Source organism: Talpa occidentalis, unplaced genomic scaffold (genome assembly GCF_014898055.3).
Source record: "Talpa occidentalis isolate TD23 unplaced genomic scaffold, MPIMG_talOcc4v2.1 talOcc4.6, whole genome shotgun sequence".
NCBI classification, from domain to species: Eukaryota; Metazoa; Chordata; class Mammalia; order Eulipotyphla; family Talpidae; genus Talpa; species Talpa occidentalis.
Window position 1 is genome coordinate 96,414,935 of NW_023604972.1, and position 22,592 is coordinate 96,437,526.

The 22,592-nt window shown below is 37.3% G+C and overlaps 2 long non-coding RNA genes across 2 annotated transcripts in view; both read left to right on the forward strand.

The window, feature by feature from the left end:
- The window catches only part of LOC119261126 (uncharacterized), a 224,117-nt gene extending 223,035 nt beyond the window's left edge, over positions 1 to 1,082 (forward strand). Inside the window, exon 6 of the long non-coding RNA XR_008549228.1 lies at positions 1,054 to 1,082. This is a non-coding gene — a long non-coding RNA (uncharacterized LOC119261126). The remainder of the gene's footprint in view (positions 1 to 1,053) is intronic.
- Positions 1,083 to 2,888: 1,806 nt separating this feature from the next.
- Positions 2,889 to 22,584, forward strand: LOC129144730 (uncharacterized). The gene is made up of 3 exons (XR_008549229.1): positions 2,889 to 2,925; positions 21,283 to 21,374; positions 22,445 to 22,584. It is a non-coding gene; the product is annotated as an uncharacterized LOC129144730 (long non-coding RNA).
- Positions 22,585 to 22,592: the final 8 nt, after the last annotated feature.

Consider the following 22,592-nt stretch of genomic DNA (forward strand, 5'->3'; position numbering starts at 1 on the left):
AATGGACTTTCGCCAAATTCCAGCCATCTGCGAGGTCATGAAGACTCACAACACTTATGTCTCCTGAGGGAATCTTTTCAGTTTTGTGTTTTTTCTTATGCTAAGAAATACACACACATGTGATTTACTACTGGTTCTTCATAGGAAAGGTTCTTCATAGGAAAGTCAACTATGTCCTAGAAAACTCAAAGATGGAGATGAGAAACTCTGAAAATAAAAATGTTCTATGTTTAAAAACATATATTAGAAAGCTCGAGAAGTAGGAAAAAACAGTAACTCTGATTGTAAATTGTTATTAGGTTAAAAATACACACACACGTGAAACCCAATGTACTTTTGTTTCCAGTATATATTTGAAATTTCTAAACTGTATTAATTCTCTCTTTTTTGCCACGGGAATTATAGCATAGTGACTGTGTAAGAGAACATCATGCTAAATAGATATTATTAATTTCATTGAGTTTTCTGTGAAGATTTAGTGTTTTGATGATATTATAGAGAAGAAATAGAAGACAGAAGAAGGATTTAAGAAAGGCAAATTAGAAATGCTAGCATCTTTGATCAATAAATTGGTTGAACTATAGAAGGAAAGATTCTTTTGAGTTGTAGAAGTTTAAAACCTATTTGTTTTAACATTTTCAGAAACTGCAAACTGTTAGCTGATACATGTTACTCACCCCGATAAACCAGGTTACTTGAAATGCCCTTCCCCACAGAAATGCCAGTCAAATTTTAATGAAGTGAACAAGATTTTGGGTAAAAGACCGGTTCAAACACCAGCAGAAGAAAGTTACATCTACCGTGTAAAATAATCAGTATTTTTTTTTGATTGATTATGATTGGGTAACAAAAATACATAAGAAAACAAGAAGCACAAAAGAAAAAGACCAAAATAATAAAACAGAAAAATCACCTCTGCAGGAAACTCATTAACAACATTTACATAGTACTTACTTGGTATCAGGCATTGTTTGAAGGACTTTAGACATATTAATTTTGTATTCCTCACAACCACCTTGCCAAATATGTACCATTCCTTTCCTTATTTTACAGATAAGGAAACTGAGGCACAAAGAGATGCAGTAAGTTACCCAACAGTTACATTGTAGAGCTATGATTCCAACAGGAGCAGTCTAACCTCCGCTTCCCGCTTAATTTACCTGCCAGTTTCATTTGATATTCTCACGTGATGTAAGAAAATGATGCATTCATGAAATAAGCATAGAATGCAATGAAAAGGGAAAATGCAAATGCAAGGAAGAGCTTTTAAAGATGATAAATGTAAAAGCAAAAATAGAATAAACACGTATCATAATTAGATAAAGAGAAACACTAAAATTAGAAGAGCTTGAAAACAAACATACATACAGGCTCATGTTTACCTGCCTGGGGCATGGCTGATGGTGGACTCAACATCCCAGGCTTCACCTTCCTGGCGAAAGGGCTGGGACATGAAGTACCTAAGTTTCATGTCCACTAGCAACACGTCATTTACTAAGCACCTTCCCATGTTGGGATAGTGAGGACTACAAATAAGTGCAAGGAGCTCGCAGGGATCTATGTGAGAGAGTAACTAAGCTGGCTACCTCTGGGTCCTAGGAGGTGTCCTAGACTCTCCTAATACAAAAAATGATGTAAACTAACATTTACCTAATAAAAAATCAATTAATCAAAAACAAAAACTCGGTGCCTCAAGCCCTGATGCCCTAATACACACACACAGAGAAGTCAACTGTCTGGTTCACGTAGGTCCAACTCACTTCCTCCCCTCACCTAAGGGAAGGGAAAAACTATCCACAGGAGGAATCAATATACGGAAGTAACTCCTCCTGTATTGGTCAAGATTCTTAAAAGCAGACAAAAAAAAAAAAAATCCAGCTGGTATAAGCAGGAAGATATTTGTTAGAACATATAGATTGCAAAAAGAATTTTGGGAAAATCAGGAAGTGCAGTCTCAGAAATGTATACAGGAATATCTTCCAGCTCCTCATCAACCAGAGGACTAGCCCAAGAAAGAATACGGTTCACCCCAAAATCATAAGGAAGTCTCTTGGCCAGTGAGAAAGTTGCCCCCATACCAGCAAGCAGATAACCACCCTACCTCGAGCCAGCTGAGAAAGCAGTTGGTGCTATCACCAGCCTCTTATCCCAGGCCATCATGTGCTGCTAGCCTGCCTGCCCCCGGTTACTTACTTGTGGAGACAGAACTGCTGTGGGTCTGCCAGATGGCAGAACAGATTCCATGACTTCTCCTTATTGGCAAAAGGCCTGGGACATGCAGTACTTTAGGTTCTCTGTTGGAAGGTGGAATTCCCCCTGTAGGGTAACCATCAAAATGCAGAAAAGCTCAAATTCATAGACACAGAAAGTAGAAGATAAGTTACTTGGGGCTAAGGAATAGGGACTGGGGAATGGGAAGTAACTGCTAATGGTTACAGAGTTTCAATTTAGGAAATAGTGTGGTGGTGTTTACAAAATGACAATGTGAATGTATTTACTGCCAATGAATTGTTCACTTGAAAATGGTCCAAATGTTAAATTTCACATTGTGCATTGTTCACCACAATTAAAATGAAGATATTCCAAACAGTTGCTTAAAGATCTAAAGACAGCTATGAGCAAAAATATTCACTACACTTCTAATCTATTTACCTAATTGTCAAAGTGAATGTATAGACAGTTGAGAAAAATTGTAAAATATTTTTTTAAACATTGTACACACATAGAACACATCCTAATATGAAAAGATCACCACAGAAAGAAATCGCATAACTTCCTTTGTAACCCTTGCAATATTTAGCAACCTACATTATTAAGAAATTCTTCTTTATATATAACTTGCTACATTTAAAATATTTCTCTGTTTCCTTCTTCCATGGACTTGGAGAGTAATTGATGAGCAACTTGCATGCTTCACCCTTTAAGGTAAAATAATTCCAGTTGCTTTAACCCTTCCTGGAAGACTGTATGCTCTCTCCCTGATCATCCCACCCCAGCTAATGCTCTCTCCCTAACCTCCCCCCCCCCCCCGTTTTTGCAATATTCTCTTCTGAATGCCTTTCCATCTTCTCTGTATTTCTGTTTCACCCTTGGGGCCCATCTGGGGACTGAGTTGTGTGAAAAATTTGATTCAATCCTTTTTCAAAATGATCAACACCGATTCCTAATTTGTAAACAACACTGTTGAAAGTCCTTGAGTTTATTCTGAGTCATAGTGCGTAAACTACATCCTCAGAATACTGATCACGGAAGGGAAATTACTCTGCCGCCTCCAGGACTTGGGAGCACTATTAAAGGACAACATGGACCAGGAGGCAGCAGGAAAGAGCCAACTGTGGGTGTAGTACAAAGACAATGAGGTGTGTTGATCCATTCTGGGAAAGGAAGGGGGAGCAGCACAGGAGCATAGGGGGAGCAAAGCTACACCCCTGTCTTGGGAGTGTACCCTGGGAGGAAAGTTCTGTGTGTGGTGAGGCAACTGGGTCACATCCCTAGGGTGGTGGCATCTGCACACAACAGATGGGAGCTGGAGGAGGTGGGATGAATGAGCTGTTTGAATGGAAAACACTAGTTCTGAGGATGACTTTGTGTCCTGGCTGCCAGGGAGAGGGTTCTGCTGCTCTGATGGGGTGAGAGACCCGATCCTGATGTTGGCGGTATGGAGTGACTCCAATTAATCAAGGCAAGACCACGGTGGAATCAAATACCAGTAGTACACTAGGTAGCAGTACATTATGCCCTAGAAAGCTCTTCTCTGTCCCTGATCTAATTACATTGCACATTACCCTGTGCTATTGGCAGACCATGTGTGTTATCACCACTCCACTGGAAAAAGATGAACATAGGAGTATTCAACAGGAAAAGAGCTAGGATAAGGCGCCTGCCTCCCTGACTTGACTGGTGCTCTTTGCTCTCCTCTGTCTTTCCTGTAAGAGCTGTCAGGGCAGGGTTCAGTGAGCCCTTTGTTGATATTCTTTGTAAGAACAGAGTAATACTAAGTTAGCTAAAGACTCCCATCACGTGAACCCAAGCCACGCACAAACCATGCTCCATAACACTGAAAATATGTTATAGTTAATATGAGATAGTGAGGAAGAGGACGTTGTTTCCACTGGCATGTAGACCTCCCAAACAACTGATTAACTTCAAAAAATATTGTATGTGTACTTAGGTTTAGAATTGGATGAATGTCTCTTTGAACACTGTTATTCTGTTGGGTAAATAAACACTAAACAGAAAGAAGACAATTTCTTTAAATATTTGTGTTCTTTAATAATATAAAAGAACATAGTCAAAGAATTATTAGTTATTTTTTATTCACAAACCCCAAACCAAACATTATCCCAAACCGAGTAAGCTGTATACATTGAATTGTTCATGAGTCAAATAAGAAATGAATACTGTATTGAAACCAAAGCATACTTAGCTTTTTCCCCAGTAAGAAAGGGCTCCTTCTTCCCACCCCCACAGTTTCCACACAGATTACAGAATAGTCTATTTTATTTTAACAAAGCTTTTGGCAAAATGTTAACCAATTACAAATGTGGCCTCTGAGCCCAAGGCACCAAAGAAACTAATACTGTTCTTTTGAGAAATACACAGTTTGTCCAATAGATTGAAAAAAAATTGAAAACTGTAGTGTCTCAAGCAGTAAATTTGTAAACTTAAGTATCTCAATTATAGAAATTTCTCATAAGGGGCATTGCTGATGTGGCAGGGGTTAAAGTCTCAGCACTATAAAGCTGTCATCAGCCACTGTGGCCTGAGTTCGATCCCAGGCCGGGGAGATAACCCACATGGCACAGCAGACCTCTCCTGTCTCGCTGGCTGATCCCCTCAGCAGTGTGTTTTAGTAGATCCGCCTGTTCTGCTCCCCACTCTGTGTCTGCTGAGCCCTCTCACCCCCAGCATGTTAGGTTACTAACATTCACCTTCAAAGCCAGGAAAATTGTTTTTCTATGCATAAATAAATAAAAATAAACCTTTAAAAAATAATTTTAAAAAAGAAATTTCTCATAAGTCAGCTGCCATCAAGTCACACTGCACATTGCCAGTTTTTATTTTTATCATTTTTTTGGTCCTTGATATAAATTAATGAATAGTTTGGTGTGGTCAGTAGTTTATTCATTCACTAGTTTTATAGGAACATGGGAATTTATAGTCTATACACTTCAACCAGTGTACCTGAAACTGCCAGGATGGAGCAGGGCAGATATATCTGGTCCCTCCTCCCTGGGGCAGATATAGAGAGAGCTAGAGCCAAATCTGCATGACCATTCAGAAAGAGCAGAAGTTATTTATATACCTGGATCTGACCAAGGGTGTCCAGCTGTGAGCAATGAGATAGAAAACTCATGCTATATCTATGAGGTTTGCTGTGGAAAAGTACAGATACTGTATTTTTTATTTGACTATGTTATGTTAACATAACTAAGAAGACAGCTTCCCTTAATAATATAATTCATTCCATATAAATTTTCTTTATATATACTGATAACTGAAGACTGAAAACTTCAATCATGCAATGATGATATCTATGACAGTTTGTTGGCTAACATTCCCAAATAATTCATATATGTCATATATGACAAATAATCAGAATATCTGCCCAGTGTGTCAGCAATTTTAATCTGTCTATGCAATGTATCAAGTTATTCATTTATCTTAGTTTATGCAAATAAGGCCAGGCAACATATGCAGTCTGTCTAAAAGTTGTGCATTTTAATCACAGACAAACTGGGGCTTGGCCACCTTGGAGCAGATCACAAGAGAGAGGTGTCCATTGGTGATTCATCCCAGGTCAATTATCTGCCAATGAAAAACAAGCTTTGGGATCTACTAATATAAATTCTGTGCACTAATTCCATCTGTAACCTTCTAATCTAGTTGTACAGTTTCTTAAATAATAGTCTACTTCACATAGCCAGTGTCTCACAACAAAATTTTTGGAGCACCAAGAAACCAGTCTGTGTGCAGAGCTTCCACCAACAGTCATATTTACTGACTGCATCACAGCTCTGCCCTGAACTGGAATGGGCACCCATTTTTGGACTAGATTGTGGTCACAGAGTAACCCCATCTCCTGTGACCATGAATCCACAAGCCTTTTATTAACTATACAGAGTAGAGAGAGCAGCTTACATTAGAGCCAAAGTAACATGTGGTAAAAATTCCCTCAGGGTATTAAACCCAACACGCTGTCCCCTTCTTATGAGAGAAAAAGTTAAGAGTAAATCTGAGCTCTGCTTCAGTCCCCCCAAATATCCAATCCCTCAGGGTTTTATCTGAAAGGACTCTAAGGATTTATAAAATATCACAAAATTTTCACACTTTGAATGAAGAAATTGATAAACCAATAAGTATGAAGTAATTAATACAGGTCAGTATTAGTTTCCTATGGCTACAAATAACTACGACAGGCTTAAAACACACGTTTGTTATCTTAGAGTCCTGTAGTCAGAAGTCTAAATTGAGTTGGCCAGGCTGCATTTCTTCTTGAGGGGCTACAAGAGAATCTATTTCCTTGCCTTTTTCCAGTGAGGTTACTAACTTTCACCTTCAAAGCCAGGAGAACAGTATTATCAACCATCTTTCTTCTCCGCCCCCTGCATCTGTAGTCTTATCCCCTTTGCTGAGTCTGACCCTTCTGCTTCCCTTTCACAAGGACTTTTATGATCTCATTCAACTCATCTGGATAATCCAGGATAATTTTCCCATCTCCAATATTCTTAACTTAGTCACAAATGAAAAGTTTCCTTATATGTAAGGTAATATACTCACAGATTTGGGGAATTAGGACTTGATATTGGGAAGTGGAGGACATATTCTGCCTACCACAAATAACAACCAAAAAGTGTGAAAATCATCAATGACAAAGAATGTAACAAATACATATGTTAATTTCTTTTAGAAATTATATAATAATTACATACTAGGTACAAAATACTATGATTGATAAGCATGGAAAAGTAAATCATAAGCTGGAAATGCTCTTCAACAAAGGTATATTTTAAATGTAAATCACAAGTCAAAAAAGACTTTGAGATACAATAAAAATAAAAATATGATGAAACTTGACATAAGAGAAAAAATGTTTATTCTGCTAATATTTTTTCGATTATTTTATATGTTAAAAATAGATCTACCATATGATCCAGCAACCCCAAAAACACTAATTTGAAGGGATATAAGTAAGCACTCCTGTGTTCATTGCAGCACTGTTTACAATAGCCAAGTTATAGAAATAACCTAAGTGCCCAAAACCAGATGAATGGATAAAGAAGATGTAGTACATATACACAATGGAATACTAGTCATCTATAAGATATTTGCACTCTTGCCACTTGGACAACATGGGTAGACCTGGAGGGGATAATGTTAAGCAAAATAAGTGGAAGAATAAAGATAAATATCAGAATGGAATATGGGGAAACAAAAAAAAAAAAAGGATCAGAGAGACTCAATAACAACCCTAGAAATCTAATTATAGAATTGAGGTTATGAGACCTAAGAGGGGGAGAATGAGAGCTGAGTGTGGAGGGGGCATAATGGACTATGGTGGAGGATGATGGTTACCTTGGTGGGGGGAGTTAGTAACATACATTTGAAGAGGTATGTTCCTGTTCCTCTGACTATATAGTGCTGCAATCCTATGTTACCTCAATCATAAAATGGAATCATACCAAAAAATAAAAATTCTTTATGAATGAAATGATTTTATAAATCAAAAAAATGAGATGAATAACCCAATATAGAACATGGGCAAAATGAGCAATGTACATAATAAAACATATAATTGTGTATGTAATAAATGATACTCTTACTCTCAGACTGGCAAGATTAAGAAAACTAAAAATAGCAAAAGATAATGTCACCAAGTGAATGACAGAAAAAGTTCACTGCTTTGCTCCCAAGAGGAACACCTGACAAATGACCAGAGGGACAATATACCAAGAAAGTCTCATAGTTTTAGGTGAGACTGAAGACTGAAACATACCTTGGGCATCAGAGACCAGCAACACATTCCTACACCAGACAGGAACATCAGAAAAAAAAAACAAAGTTGACAGACCATTATTTCTAATTCACATAGATGCAAAAATTCTCAACAAAGTCTTGTCAAATTAAATCTAGCAATACAATTATACAATTATACATCATGATCAAGTAGAATTTATTCCAGGAAAGCAAGTATGGTTCAATATGCAAAAATCAATAAATGTCACATCAACCAAAAGGACAAAAATCATAGGATCATCTCAATAGACACAAACACAAAGCACAAGGCAGCCAGACCAAGGTCGAAGAGAACTGTGCTCCAAAAGAGGCTTCTGTGAATGACAAAAAAATATAAGTGCTCTACATCCTTTGCATCCCTAATCAAGATGCACTGGAAAATATACAGAATACAGACCAGGTCAGAAAAACAGGAAAGAATACAAGATTTCATTTCTTCTTAGGGTTGAGCTTCATTTTGAGTGGCAAAGGGAACCTCCCGCAAAACAATTTGGCCAATGTCAATTATGCTCCAGATCTCAGCCTGATTTCCTCCTTAATACCCTGAATTAGAAAAGAACCACACAAGACCATGAGTGCAAGTAAAATCATATAGAGCAATGGACTAAATGTTGATTTGTGTAATTAGCCAGTCCTGAGAGCTCTCAGTAGAAATGCTTTGATTCTTGATTTTTATAAAGTTGTTCTACTAGAGGATTATTATGGTAATTGAAATTAGGAATGGAATTATGTTTGAACCCTAAATAACATGATGTACAGGCTAAAACTGCTATTTAGCTGTTACACTGAACAGTTTGAAACAATGGAAGAGACAGGGTGTACTTGTGAGAGCTCTAATTTTAATTTTAGGATTGCCACTTTGTTAGCCTTTCACTGCTTCCTTAAAGGAAATGCAGGGTCTTAAAGAACTTGCCTAAGGCCTATATTCAAGTAGAAAATTAGGAGCTTAACTTCCTAAACAGGAGATATTTAACTTCCTCCTTTGAGGTTGGTGCAGGTTTTACATTCACAGGTCTCAAAATCTCTGCTTCTCTATAACGGATCAGTTGTAAGAGCTAATTACTTTGGGAGTAATCTCTTCCTTTACAGTGTTTGCATAGCTCATTATTTTCCTGAAAAAAAGTCGGTATGTATGGATGCCATAAAGATGTGATTTATAGGCATAATGTATGAAAGAAGATAAGGGCCAAAGTTCAATTGTCATAAAGCATAATTCTGACAGTTAATTTGCTGTTATCTTTATCAGCAAAACATTAGGAGATATTTGAAAAAATAGATATCAATGGCAGGGAGTGGTTATATATCTTCATTAGATGATAAAGAACATTATTGTACTAACTGAAATCAAGAATCACAAAGATTTAAATTAGAAATTAGAGTCCCAAGAAGCAAATAAGTAAATTGCAATTGTATGGAAAATATAAAAATAAAATTTATTAATTAAAAAAAAATTAAAAAAAAGAGAAAAAAAAATAAGCATTGCCTACCCTATGTTTTCCCCAAATCAAGTGTACATTTCATTTTTGTTCCTGCCTTTTAAAGCTACATAAAACCTAATGCATACGTGTTGTGGTAGTCATATGCAACAAAACCAGGTGACAGTCCTATTACAGGTGCACCTCCATGAAAGGTTGGCAACATTTTCCCCCCTCCCACTGAGACACATGTGTCTTGGACTACAAGTCCCAGTTTGAGTAGCTTTTAATGCCTTGGACCTGACTTCCTGAATAGAGGATTGCTAGAGATTAGGGGTGGAGTTAAGCAGGTGTACCTGCAGTTGTTACATTGTTGCAAGCTGTCTTATTTACTTTTGTGGGCCATGGGAGGAGTATTGAGGTATTCTGTCACCAAGAAGCAGGAGAGAGGCAGGAGAGAGAAGGCGCAGGAGAAGGCATAGAAGCCCAGAGTGAAGACTTGCTGGGGGCTTGGAGGCCTACCAGCCTCCTGCCTGGCACCCCTGCCTGCCATGTGCCTGGTTGTTGCAATGCATGTAAAGCTCAATAAAAGCCTGAGAAAGCCACCGAGGGCTCTAAGACTCACCTTTACCCATCTGCCTGATGATAGAGAACCTAATCTGTGGCCATCCTGGCACTACAGTGACATAGTCTTGAATTTTGAGAGTCTTCTGTCCTAGCTCTCTGGGACCTGCCTACCCCTTTTCTGTGGTTCCCCACCAGGAGGTACCTTAGATTTGTAGTGAGCTTTCAGGCCACAGTGGCCTTGCTTTGGATCACACTTGTTAGGCTGGACATACGTCCACAAGGGGATGGGTAATTTTTGGAGTTTTATTGGGAAAATATTGTTTGAAATCCTTTCTTCTCAATCTCTTATTCTCTGCATACACCAATTCTATTAAAATCATTTACAGTAAGATTCTATTTACTTTGCTTTTGTGCTCATGGATGGACTTATCCCTTTTAGAATATGCACCCCCTTAGCAGTATGGGGTTCTCTGGATACCTCTCAGTCATCACTAACAGTCCTTGGTACCACCTGCATCTGAGAAGTGAGCAGAGTGGTCCATTACTTTTTCAAATTTATTTATATCGATACTATATTGCTATTTTTATCAGAATGTGTATATATATATCTATAGTATATGTTGTTCTGCAATTTTTTTACTAAACATATTTTAAGTACCTGTTATGCCCTTTGACGAGAAAGAAATTTATAAATCTCCTTCATATACTAACAAATGCATTAAAAATTTTTGAAATAAACACACAAATTTATAAATTGCTTTGTTTACAAAGTGGAAATAAAGATGAGACCAATGGTTGGAAGACTTTTAATTCTCAGTTTTGTTCTCCTCTGAATGATTTCACTTTTATTGATAGCCACATATAATTTTTATGAAAGATAAAAGGATAAATCAAGTGAGCAAGAAAAAAAAGGGAGGCTAACTTTCAAAGGATAAAGTAGAATGACAACTTATATTGCCTTGTGGTAATTATCAAAAAAAAAGATCAAATATATAATCTTAATCTTTGCATTCTAACTCCCAAGACAAGTCACTAGCTCTGGCAACAACCAAATCAACCTTTCTCTAATCCTCTTGGTTGAGTTTTCATCTGAGCAGCTTGACCGATTCCTGTGTGCCTGTTACTACAAAGGATCATTATATTACAAATATAATGTACAAAATATTTTGGTGGGTTTTTGACTTTTTTGTGTGGCCAACCTGACTGATGATTTTAATGAGCAGAAGATCCAGTAAATTCCCTAAAAGTTTGATTTCTATAAACTGTTTTCTGGTTATTTTTTATTCTGAGGTAATTCCTGGACCCAATGGAGGGAAATCTGTGTTTATTTACTTTGATCTACCAAGAACTCACTTAAAGCAAAGGTCTCAGCTGGGGACATGCATGTGAGGACAAATCTACTAAAAAGTATGATTGCTTGGTATTGTATTTCTATCCAGTGCATTGCACAGTCTCCTCTATGAGGACTCTAGGGAGAAATTTCTTTCTGGTCTCAGGAATAGTTGAAAGCAACTGAGCAATTAATTTGCTTTTACATTATGGACAATGTGGATTTTGCAATAAGGCCTGTTTCTGGTTTTTATATTATTTCAAATGTGTAATCTAGATGTCCCTAGACCCCACCAGCCTAGGGGCACAAGTGAGTCACATTAACATCAATTTCCAAATACTACTGGCTGATGGGTCTTAACCCCCTACAGAGAAGACCCCTTGCTCCAAACATTTCTGCATATCCCTCAGAGTGTATCACATGTGCTCACATTACTTGATTGAAGTAGAAGAAACCAACTATGTTAGCTTACTCAAAGACAAAGGAATTTATTACAATGATTTTTAAAATGACCTTTAGAACCTAAGGGCAGAAATGTACCCTTGCCTCTGAAAAGACTGGAATAGAGACTCAAGTGCCATCAGGAAGTAACCTTTCTTTCATCTCTAGACCCTGCTACATAATCTTTCTCTCCCAGGCCTCCCCAGTGGTGCAGCAGTTGAGCGTTCAGCTGTGAAGCTGCCTGCAGCCTCTGCAAAGCCAGTTCGATCCCTGACTGCTGGGCGAGGGTCCCACATGGCGCGCAGACCACTTCTGCCATGCCCGCTGCTCCCCTCAGCAGTGTATTTCGTCAGTCTGCCTGTTCTGTTCCCTGCTCTGGCTCTGGTAGATTCTCTCACCCTCTCACGCTTCTGACTGTAACCAGTGTTTGTATAAATAAATAAATAAATCTTTAAAAAAAAAATCTTTCTCTCCCTCCTACCCGCCCTGCTACCCTCTTCCTTCTCAGTTTTTCCTACCAATACAATTCAGAAACAGAAAATTAAGGCAACTGAGGACTCCCAAGTTTACATGAGACAGGTCCAGCTATTTAGGGTGAATTGGTCCCAATTCTGAATTTCTACAGAAGCTGGTACTTATAGCTTGAGCAGAGTGTCCACTGTGGCCAGAGATGAATGGCAAGGGCATGTGACCTTGGAATGGCCTGGCAGCCAAGTGAGTGGGAGAGTTCCTGGCAAATAGAGTACAGTTATGGGGCCCCCCTGGTGGCGCAGCGGGTTGAGTGTTGCGCTGTGAAGCTGTCTGTAGCCTCTGCAGTGCGGGTTCGATTCCCAGGTGGCAGACCTCTCCTGCCTCGCCCACTGCTCCCCTCAGCAGTGTCTTCTGTCTGTCTGCCTGTTCTGCGCCCACCCCCCCACTCTGTCTCTGGTGAATTCTCTCACCCTCCCATGTGCCTCTGACCTATACCCCAGTTCTTGTATAAATAAATAAATCTTTAAAAAAAAAAAAAAAAGGGAATACAGTTATGGTGACAGCAGAGGACAATTTTTAGGCAGAAGAGCGTGGCCATTGGGTGTAGTTACTCTGTCCTAGGCCCCAGAGGGAACTATCAGTTGAAAATCTGATTTTCCTTTGAATGTGCATCTGCTTTTTCTCAAAAATCTATGACATTTTGCTGTGAATTGAATAAAGTTTTTAAGTGCTCAGACCTCAAGTGTAAAACATGTCCATATTTTTCTCCAGTCTTTAAGCCTGACCTGTATGTTTTTTAACTGTGCTCCAAACATCTCTATCTACATTCAACTGCTTAAAAAAAAAGAGAGAGAAGAAATAAAATCCTCTGAGATTAGTGAAATAGCAGGCATTTTGTTGAGAGCTGACTTTCATCTTTTAGGCCTCATGAAGAAGCAAATTTCTGAAGCAAATATTTCTTGATTATCAAAATTAGATTTCTCACCATTATTTTGCATTTAGTATCGAAAGAAAGATGAAGGGAAGAAAGGCAATGCTTATGCAGGGGAAGTAAGTAGGGTAGTGGCTCAGCAATGAGTTCCAGATGCTAGAATCTTGAAGACATTGGCTTCCAGGGAAGGCCTTGTGTCTTTCATGGTATGAGGAGTTCAGAAGGATAAATATCCTTTCAAAGCCAAATGACTCAATCCCTTCAGTTGTTGCCACATGAAAGGATTTACTTACCCTGTCAGATTATGTCAATCTACCTAACCAGATGATAACGGATGTAGGTTTGTCAAAGAAATGAGACTATCTCAGCAGAATCTGGATATATGTGATAACAAGTAATTATGAACTCTGCTGTTATTTTTGTTCTACTGCTTATTTGTCACAATTCAAAAGAGTGAGTTTTTTTTGCAATCACATAGATTAAAAACAGCAAAGGCCAGAATATACTGGATGACTTCTTTTGGAGAATTTTTTTTTAAAGGAGTTCCTGGCTTTATAGTTGTTGAATGAAAAAATTACAGTAGATATACATGTCTGATAAATTTCTATCAGAAATGTTCTGTGAATTATTATATCTTTTCTGCCATAAGTTTTGTGCATACTACTATGGTTAAGTGACATATTCTTTGCTTAAAGGAAGGCTTTCTGTTATCAATTTTATAGATCTGCCAAGTCATGACAAATTTACTGAGCAGAAACTGTATAGAGCACTGATGTATGAATGTATGCCTCATCTCTCAGCTTCCATCACTGTTCTCTTACAATCTATTTTTTAAAAAAGTCAAAAATTATCTTTTAAATATGTAAACAATTCATATGTTTCCTCTGCTTAAGATCCAGCACATTCAGAGTAAAATTCAAATTCCTAGTCTTAATTTTAGAAGTTCATTACATTCTGGCCCCTGCATGTCCCCAAAATACTTTTCCCCTTCTCCCCACTCACTTTCTCTTTCTAATGACCTCCACCCAAAAAGCCAAGACTCAGAGTCTATTTATTAAAGCTATGTTATCTTTAATATATTTATATTTATAACAAATATCTATATTTCTATATAATGAAGATATATATGTATATCTTTATTAAAGATATAGTGCCATTTGTGATAACATAGATGGAACTTGAGGTGAAAATAACTACAGATAAGGACAAATACTGTATGTTATCACTTATACATGGAATTTTTTTAAGTCATAGATAGAGAATAGATTAGTGGTTGTTAGAGGTGGGGAGGGGATGAAGTGGGTGGAAAGAATCAAAATACACAAACTTTAAGTTCTAAAATAAGTCCTGGGGTTATAATGTACAGCATGGTGTTTATGGTTAATAATACTCTAGTGCATATTTAAAAGTTGCTAAGAGAGCAAATCTTAAAAGATTTCATCACAAAAAGAAAAAAAAAATTTGCTATATATGGTGACAATATTATCTAGATTTACTATTGTGATCATTTTGCAATATATAGAGCTATCAACTCCTTTACATTGCACACGTAAAAATAATTTAATGTAATATGTCAACTATAACGCAATAACAAATAAATAATAATAAATAAGTGTAACATGATCAGAATAGATTCCAGCATCATTAGTAGTCTGGTATGACCCCCTCTAACCTCCAAGCTCTTTTGCCACCCTCTATCCCTTTATCAGACCCAGGCCAGAACCCCTTAGTCTCAGGATGAGCTTAACATCTTGAATCCCTTGTTCACTCCTGCAAAGCTGACCTCAAATAGAAGCGTCTAGCTACTACATGTGGTTTACATCTTTGGAACTCAATGTAGGAGAAAGTGAAGTTTGTTTTTTCATGAAACAGGCTTCTATTGCAACATCAAGAATCCAAATGTAATGGAAGAGAAAGAGGAGTCACAATTCCCCCAACCAACACCCACTAAGGCCCAAGGCCTCTGTAACCAAAATAGTCTTATAATATACAATTCAACAATGTATTCATATTTACAACATTAAGTATGTTCTTAAATAATGTAGAAGATTTTGTGTCAGCATGCTAAACTTAAGGAGAAATTATTTCAAAGCAAGACAAAATACTTAAGACACCATTTTTCTTATCTGTCACCTTCTCTTATCTGTCAACTTCATGTGTAATTTTGGCCAGAAGTTGTGGTACAGAGATTGTGCCTGGACCCACCTGAGGAATGGAGAAACTTTTAAACATGTTTGCTCTGTAGGACCTACAGATTTGTAAAAGGAAGCATCTTATCTCCAACAGGAGTTGGTAAAATCAAGTGGTTTGATGATAATGGCTGCCCAGTAAAAAAACAGAAGGATAAAGATGACGTAGATCCATGTTTCCTGTCAGCAGTGCAAGCAGGCATTTCCATTTTTTTTTCTTTCAAAAACTGAATGATGGTATTAATTGTACATTTAACAAATGTCATGTGTTCAAAGGCGTTGTTCTATAGATGCAGGCTTTAAATGTGCCTAGAGGGCATTCTATCCAGTTTTTCCATCTATGTGTGTACATACTACACTCTTGCATTAATTTCTTCTTGGTAAGTCATGATTATAATGGATATTCTGAAGAAGGAAACGGAGATAAAAGGAGAACTAAGAAATCCTCTCTCAAATGAAAGCAGGTTTAAAAAATTAAGTTCTTATAAGGCGTTATAGATCCTGTTGCAATAATTTAAATCTAAACTCACATGAAGATTCATTTATATTTGTGAAATATCAGAATAACAGGCAATGACGATTTTGAAAATCCTAACTACATTATTCTTATATTATTTCCATTCCTATTTGTTTGCACTTGCTTACTTATGTGGCAAGGACAAAAAGAAGCAACATCAATCTGTCTTTCAATTCATTTTTTCCAGTTGCAAGCATGAGAGATATATTTATCTATATTTTATTTTAATAGGATCTGTATTGTTATTTTGTTTTTCCAATACATTAAGTAGAAATCTCCTCACTTCAATTCAATTTCTAATACCTCTTCTACTATAGATTATTCAGTACTTGTTAAGAACTGAAATCTGGGCCTCCCTGGTGGCGCACTGGGTTGAGCGCAGCGCTGTGAAGCTGTCCAAAGCCTCTGCAGCACGTGTTCGATCCGGGCACGCCAAGGAGCAACCCACATGGCATGGCAGACCTCTCCTGTCTTGCCTGCTGCTCCCTCAGCAGTATATTTCAGTCAGTCTGCCTATTCTGGCCCCGACTCTGTCTCTGGTGAATCCTCTCACTCTCCTGCACATCTGGCCTGTACCCCATTTCTTGTGTAAATAAATAAATCTTTTAAAAAAAAACAACTGAAATCTAATCTCTGTGATTTAAATGAAACAACTCCCTGGTTCCCTGCAAGCTAAACTCATGGTGGCCACTTTCCACTTGAGGAAAATAAGAGTTTACATCGCTTATCCAAATTCATGCTTCTGATAAACGCAATCACACTGAACAACCAAAGTACTGTCTTTATCCTAGGCTAGTCAAGTATTTATGGCTGCTTAGCTCAACTGGTTAGAGGTTGAAGTGCACTGCTAATGAAGTCAACGTCATAAATGTGAAGTTTAAGTCAAGGTTTTCCTTTGATTCATAACTGAAAGTTCAACATTTAACCTTGGCCAGTCAATACATGCTGCTGTTTACAAGTACAGAGTGAAAGAGTGGGTGGTGCAGTATAAATCCATCACTGAAGCTGGAAGTAGGACTCACAAAACACATCTGATAAATTACCAAAATCACCATCTTTTTCAAACAACGATAAATTATATTTAAGTAGGAAGTGATCTATAGTTTCTCGGTCTAGTAGTCAGGTAAAATAAGAAAATGGTTGAGTTCAATACTATCAGTAGATCGTTCTGATATAATCCTTTCCTTGAACAAGCAAGAGAACATATTAAAATTCATGAGTAGGGGCAGAAGTGGAAGTATTGAGTGATTTTCCCACTATGTATAAGCCAGAGGTAAAGAGAAACTAAAACTTAATTTTTCTGACTCCTTGTCTATAGCTCTCTGTTCCAAACTAAGAATTCACTATGGCCCTGAGCCCAAGAAAAGTGATTTTTCTGGCTACCTTCTAAGTGTGTCACTTAAAATTACTCATAAGTTTGAAACAACAGTGATGGAAGTTTTGGGGAGAGGGGTTATTTATACCAGTGGTTCTTACCTGTAGGGAGCATCCAGGATCACAGACCAGGCTTGTTTAACGCTTCCTGGGTACCCACAGCCACAGCTTCTGATACAATAGGATGGAATGAGACCTGACAATTTTCATTTTTAACAAGTTTCCAGGAAAGACTGGTCCTAAGACTACATTTTGAGAACCACTGACTTATAACAATAAAATTTAGAGTAATTAAAAATTCAGAAACAAAACTGCATTCTTTCTTTCTGTCGGTGTAGACAGCCTAACCAAAACAACTTTAGAATTAACCATTTGACAAGAATCAGATTTGGATTTTATAAACGTCTGGAGAAAATTATTGTGGGCAATTTCATTTTGCCTTTTTTCAACAAAGTCCCTTGCTCTGGGTAAGCCGCCTCAAGTTTCTCACTCCCAGCCGGACTGTCAAATCTAACTCCAAATATAGGATATTTGGAAAATACAATCAAATGTTTATAAATGAAATTGATCTTGTGACCACCTAACAACTGTCCTGGGAAACTAGCAGTTCATAGCTCAAATTATGTAAATGCTGCATAATGTTCATAATGCGTCAATGGGAAATACTAGAAGAAGAAACAAACACTCAATTTTGTTATTAGGAACTACCTGGGTGGCACCATTCATTCAGCATTGTTCTCATCCTGAATGAAGTCAGTTACTTTTCCGAGAAGTCAAAATAAATATTAGCAAGATAAGAAAGAAGAAAATAACAAGGAAAGACTTATGTAAATAATTGCCATGTAGCTACTTGTAACATTACTGCAGTTTTTATGCACAATAGCTTTTTTTTAACATTTAAAAAAGTGGCTCTGGATCGTAAATATAAATCATGTTCATCTACTTCCACCGTGACAGAGTCTGCTTCAACAACACAGTTTGCAAGATTTATTGTGTTAGACAACTGTTTTAGAGCCACAGAAGCTGTTTGGGGAGTAGATAAGCAGGCTGACTCGAGAAACGCTAAGTTTACTTCAGTGTGGTCTTTATGGGTAACTCATTCTTCCTGGGATCATTTCCTGAATGGAAATAATCTGCTTTGCAGCAGGTTTTAGTACCTTTTGTTAGAGGTGTTCTGTGCTCTAATTTGTAAGCAAGAACTCCAGACTTCACTACATCAGGTCTCCCCTGAAAGGCCAGTAAGAGCTATGAAAGGACTTTATATAATTTAAGGTGAAAAGTATGATTATGAGCTTCAAAACTCGAAGTGCCAAAAAGCATTTTAAACAGGAGAAGACTGACAGTTGACAGGCCTGTCAAGCGTAATGTGTCTGTATTTGCATCTGACCTGAAAGCACTTTCAACATCTGCAAGAACAAAAAAATAAATAAATAAATCAGTCAAGAAATGTCTTGGAACAAAGGATTAACCACACAGCAAACCGCCTGGTGAAGGCGGGAGAAGTAACTGAATCTTCAGTTGTTTCCCCAAAGTGGACATTCTTTGGAATTAGCTCTATCTTTAGAGTTACATGTCTGCTTTCTGGCAAGATAAAGTAAGGCAAGAGGGGTAAGAGAATGATTAGCACATCTTTTTAACTGCAGTGAGTCCACAGGCACTGGTTCACAGATGAAGACGGAGTTGTCTATCAATTTGTGTGAATATTTCCTTTGTAAGCACATTTGTGATCTGCTTCCGTTTGGTCTGGTCATGGTGTTTATAATCATTTCTTAGAATAAGGGGTTGGAAAAAAGATACCAGTTTCATTAGACTGACAGTAAGCAAAAGTCTCTGCTGACAAAGTTAGGAAAGCAGGAGGCAAAAATATTTTAACCTTGCATGAAATTAATGTGTAGATTTTGCAAAGGCTCATGCCAATTAGAAAAAAGAATAACCATTTCTCTTTAGTTATCTGTCATTATTCTCAGCTGGCACTGTGTATATAAATAATGTGGATTCACTGGGTTTGATTGGAAATTTGAAGTTAATCTTACAATGCTATATAGTGTGTTAAAAAAATACCAAACGTGCCTTTGTAAGAAGGAAAGTTTTAGAGTATTTTTGCAGTATTTTCTAGATATGCTTAACTCCAGTTTCAGTTGTAATTAACATAAGGAGTGCTCTCTTGAAGCTATTTACAGAATGAAGTGTCTTTAGGGGTTAGTAAATTGCATGCTTTTGAGGTAATTTCCTAAGGAAGAAGCTTTTATACCTTCCTATGAAATCTCTTGGACACCTCGTATGGAGCTACAGTTGACGTTCATAAATAACATAATGACTACGTGTCAAAGAAAGAGTGATAAACTCTGGGTCTTCAAAGAAATAGAAGCAGCCCACAAGGTTTCTGTCTTTCTGTTGACATGTTAAAACATAAAATTAACCCACAAAGACATTTTGAAAATATACTTTCTTTTGCAAAGGTGGGTAATTATTTTCAACATTATAAAGCAACTGTAGCTTCCTTGTTTAAAATATTCTGTTTATTGCTATTTTGTTAGGAAAGAAGAAAATTCAACAATGTAATAATATTAATAAAAATCATACTACATGCTATGGAGGAAACAAGTAAATAATCTCTTAGTCAACACTCCCTGGAATTTAATTATTATAAATTATAAAAGGACAAATTCATGTATGTGAGTCAAAACTCTTTAAATTAGAACTTAATTTAAATACTTTTTTTTTTTAATAGAGGCATGTTTTATTTATTTATTTATTTGTTTGTTTTTGTTTATACATGCACTGGGTACAGTCAGAAGCGCGGGAGGGTGAGAGAATTCACCAGAGCCAGAGCGGGGAGCAGAGCAGGCAGAAGGACCGAAGTACACTGCTGAGGGGAGCAGCGGGCGGCAGGAGAGGTCTGCTACGCCATGTGGGACCCTCCTCTGGTGGCCGGGGAGCAGCTGGGGATCGAACCGGTGCCGCAGAGGCCGCGGGCAGCTTCGCAACCCAGCGCTCAACCACTGCGCCACCAGGGAGGCCCCTTAATTTAAATACTTTTCACATTTTTGACTAACATCATGGGCAATAGGATCACATCTTCCTGATCTTTCTGTGATGCTTTTCCAGGTTAATACAAATGTGACTCACTGCTGTTCATGAAAAGATTTATCACCTGATGGTAGCTTAGTGCAAATATCCTATAGGCCTGAAAGTTCCATTTTGTTTATTAATTTACTGGTTTATTTAAGAACAAATACTTTAAAATAAAATTTTGAAAAATTATTTCCTCAAAAGCTATTCATTGTACAAATATAAAATATTTTGAAGACTTATTTATTTATTATGTGTATAGAGGAACTGGGGTGCAGGCCAGAGATGTGTGGGTAAGAGGATTCACAAGAGACAAAGTAGGGATCAGAACAGGCAGATTTACTGACATACATTGTTGAGGGGAGCAGCAGCGGGCAAGACAAGAAAGGTCTGCTGTACCAAATGTGGGTTAGCTCCCTGGCCAGAAAGCAAACTCAGGCCAGGTGATAGCATGGAGACTTAACCCTAATGGCACCAGAGAGGTCCCAAATATAAAATATTTTGAATTGGTTGCCAAGACAGTGTGATATTTCTTTTGTTTCTATTTTGGTCAGAAATATTTACTATAGAGACAAGTTCATTCAAAATATATATAAAATGATCTAGAATAGCATGGCAAAATATTTTTTATTAGTTTTTTTTTTTTTTTTAAGTATCTGCTGCAATCTTAGGGGTGTGTGTGTGTGTTTGGAAGGGCATATGCCAGCATCACAGTGAATTTCATTGGGTGTTTCAATTACTGGAAATGTTTAGTTTTTGAAAATATCTTTCTGTGTTTTCCTGTGATTTTTGTAAAAGGGGTGTTTTTCTTTTACAATTAATATAAAAACTACAGAAAATTAATAAAAAAAAACCCTAAATCGAATTAAGTGAAGATGTTTCCTATTTAAATTCTTTGCTGCTTAAAACGTGGTCAATATGCTGTTCCAATGTTGACATCTTTTTTTTTCCCACCCCAGACAAATGGGCTTTTGTTCCCAAGTAGTTACCTGCAGTTGGAGGTAAAGGGGTGCAGAAACATCTCCTGTGGGCTTAGTGCACGTAGATCAAGGTAAGAAACCTGCACACTAAAGCAGATTTCATTGTCTGTGGATTAAATGTATTAGTCCTTATTGTAAATATGTGTGCCATCAGCTGTGGGTTAATTTTCCCCTTTAGGAGAGGTGTGAGGGAAAAATGACAAAACTTAATCCTAAAATTACCTAATTCTGAATCATACATAGTCTCCTCAGAAGATGTTGGTTGAACTGGTTTTTGGTTATTGGTGTTTTTTTTTTTTATTTCATTTGCTCAGATTAGTAAATAAATCAACTTTCATGCTGTCATTTGGAATGCTGAACGATGAATGGATTCAGCAGAAGTTAGTTGATTTTCGATGATAGGAACCTGAAATGTTTTCCTTTTTGAGGATTTAAAGTATGTAGAAAGCGTTTAATATAAGAAGGGGAATTCTTTAGCAAAAGACATTAATTTACAAGCTACAACTTGTGTTGAGCCCTGCTGAAGATTTGGTGGTGGGTGAACCCTTAAAGCAATACGAATTTCTTTACAGGGCACCAAATCCCTTCCATCAATGGTTTCCAAGTCCCCAGGGCTAATAACTCTTTCTACCAAAAATAATAAATATCAGAAATCTGTGTAACAGTTGTTGATTAAGGAAATAGATAATACCAGAAAGTTATAAATTCACTGTCTTTGAAATAAATGTTTTTTTTTGTTTTTTTGGGTTTTTTTGGCAGGGGGGGACCCTCGCCGGTGGCCGGGGATCAAACTGGCGCTGCAGAGGCTGCGGGCAGCCTCGCAACCCAGCGCTCAACCATTGCGCCACCAGGGGAGACCCACAAATGTTTTATTTTTTAAAATCCCAACAGCATCCCTCTACATTTGAAAATATAGGTCATTTATTAGGCAATTTTATAACTTTTGATATATAATGAAGACATCATATTATAGGAACAAATAAGCAATATCGACAAAGTGATATCATTCAAGTAATTGAAATATCCACAAATTAGTCTTGCTATTTGTATATTTTAGAAAGTAAGACACGTTTTAAAATTTCAATTGCAGATTAAAATACCTGTTTTTAATGTGTCTTATTTCTTGATCTATTTAACACAGAGAGAAGTCCAAAAAGAACACATGCAGAAAATTTGAGAAATGAACCAAGTTGGTTATTACTATTATGCATTTTTTTAAAATCAAGGGTCCAGAACTCTCCCCATGCTTGCAATTTATTCTTAACAACTCATATGGTGATATTTCCTCT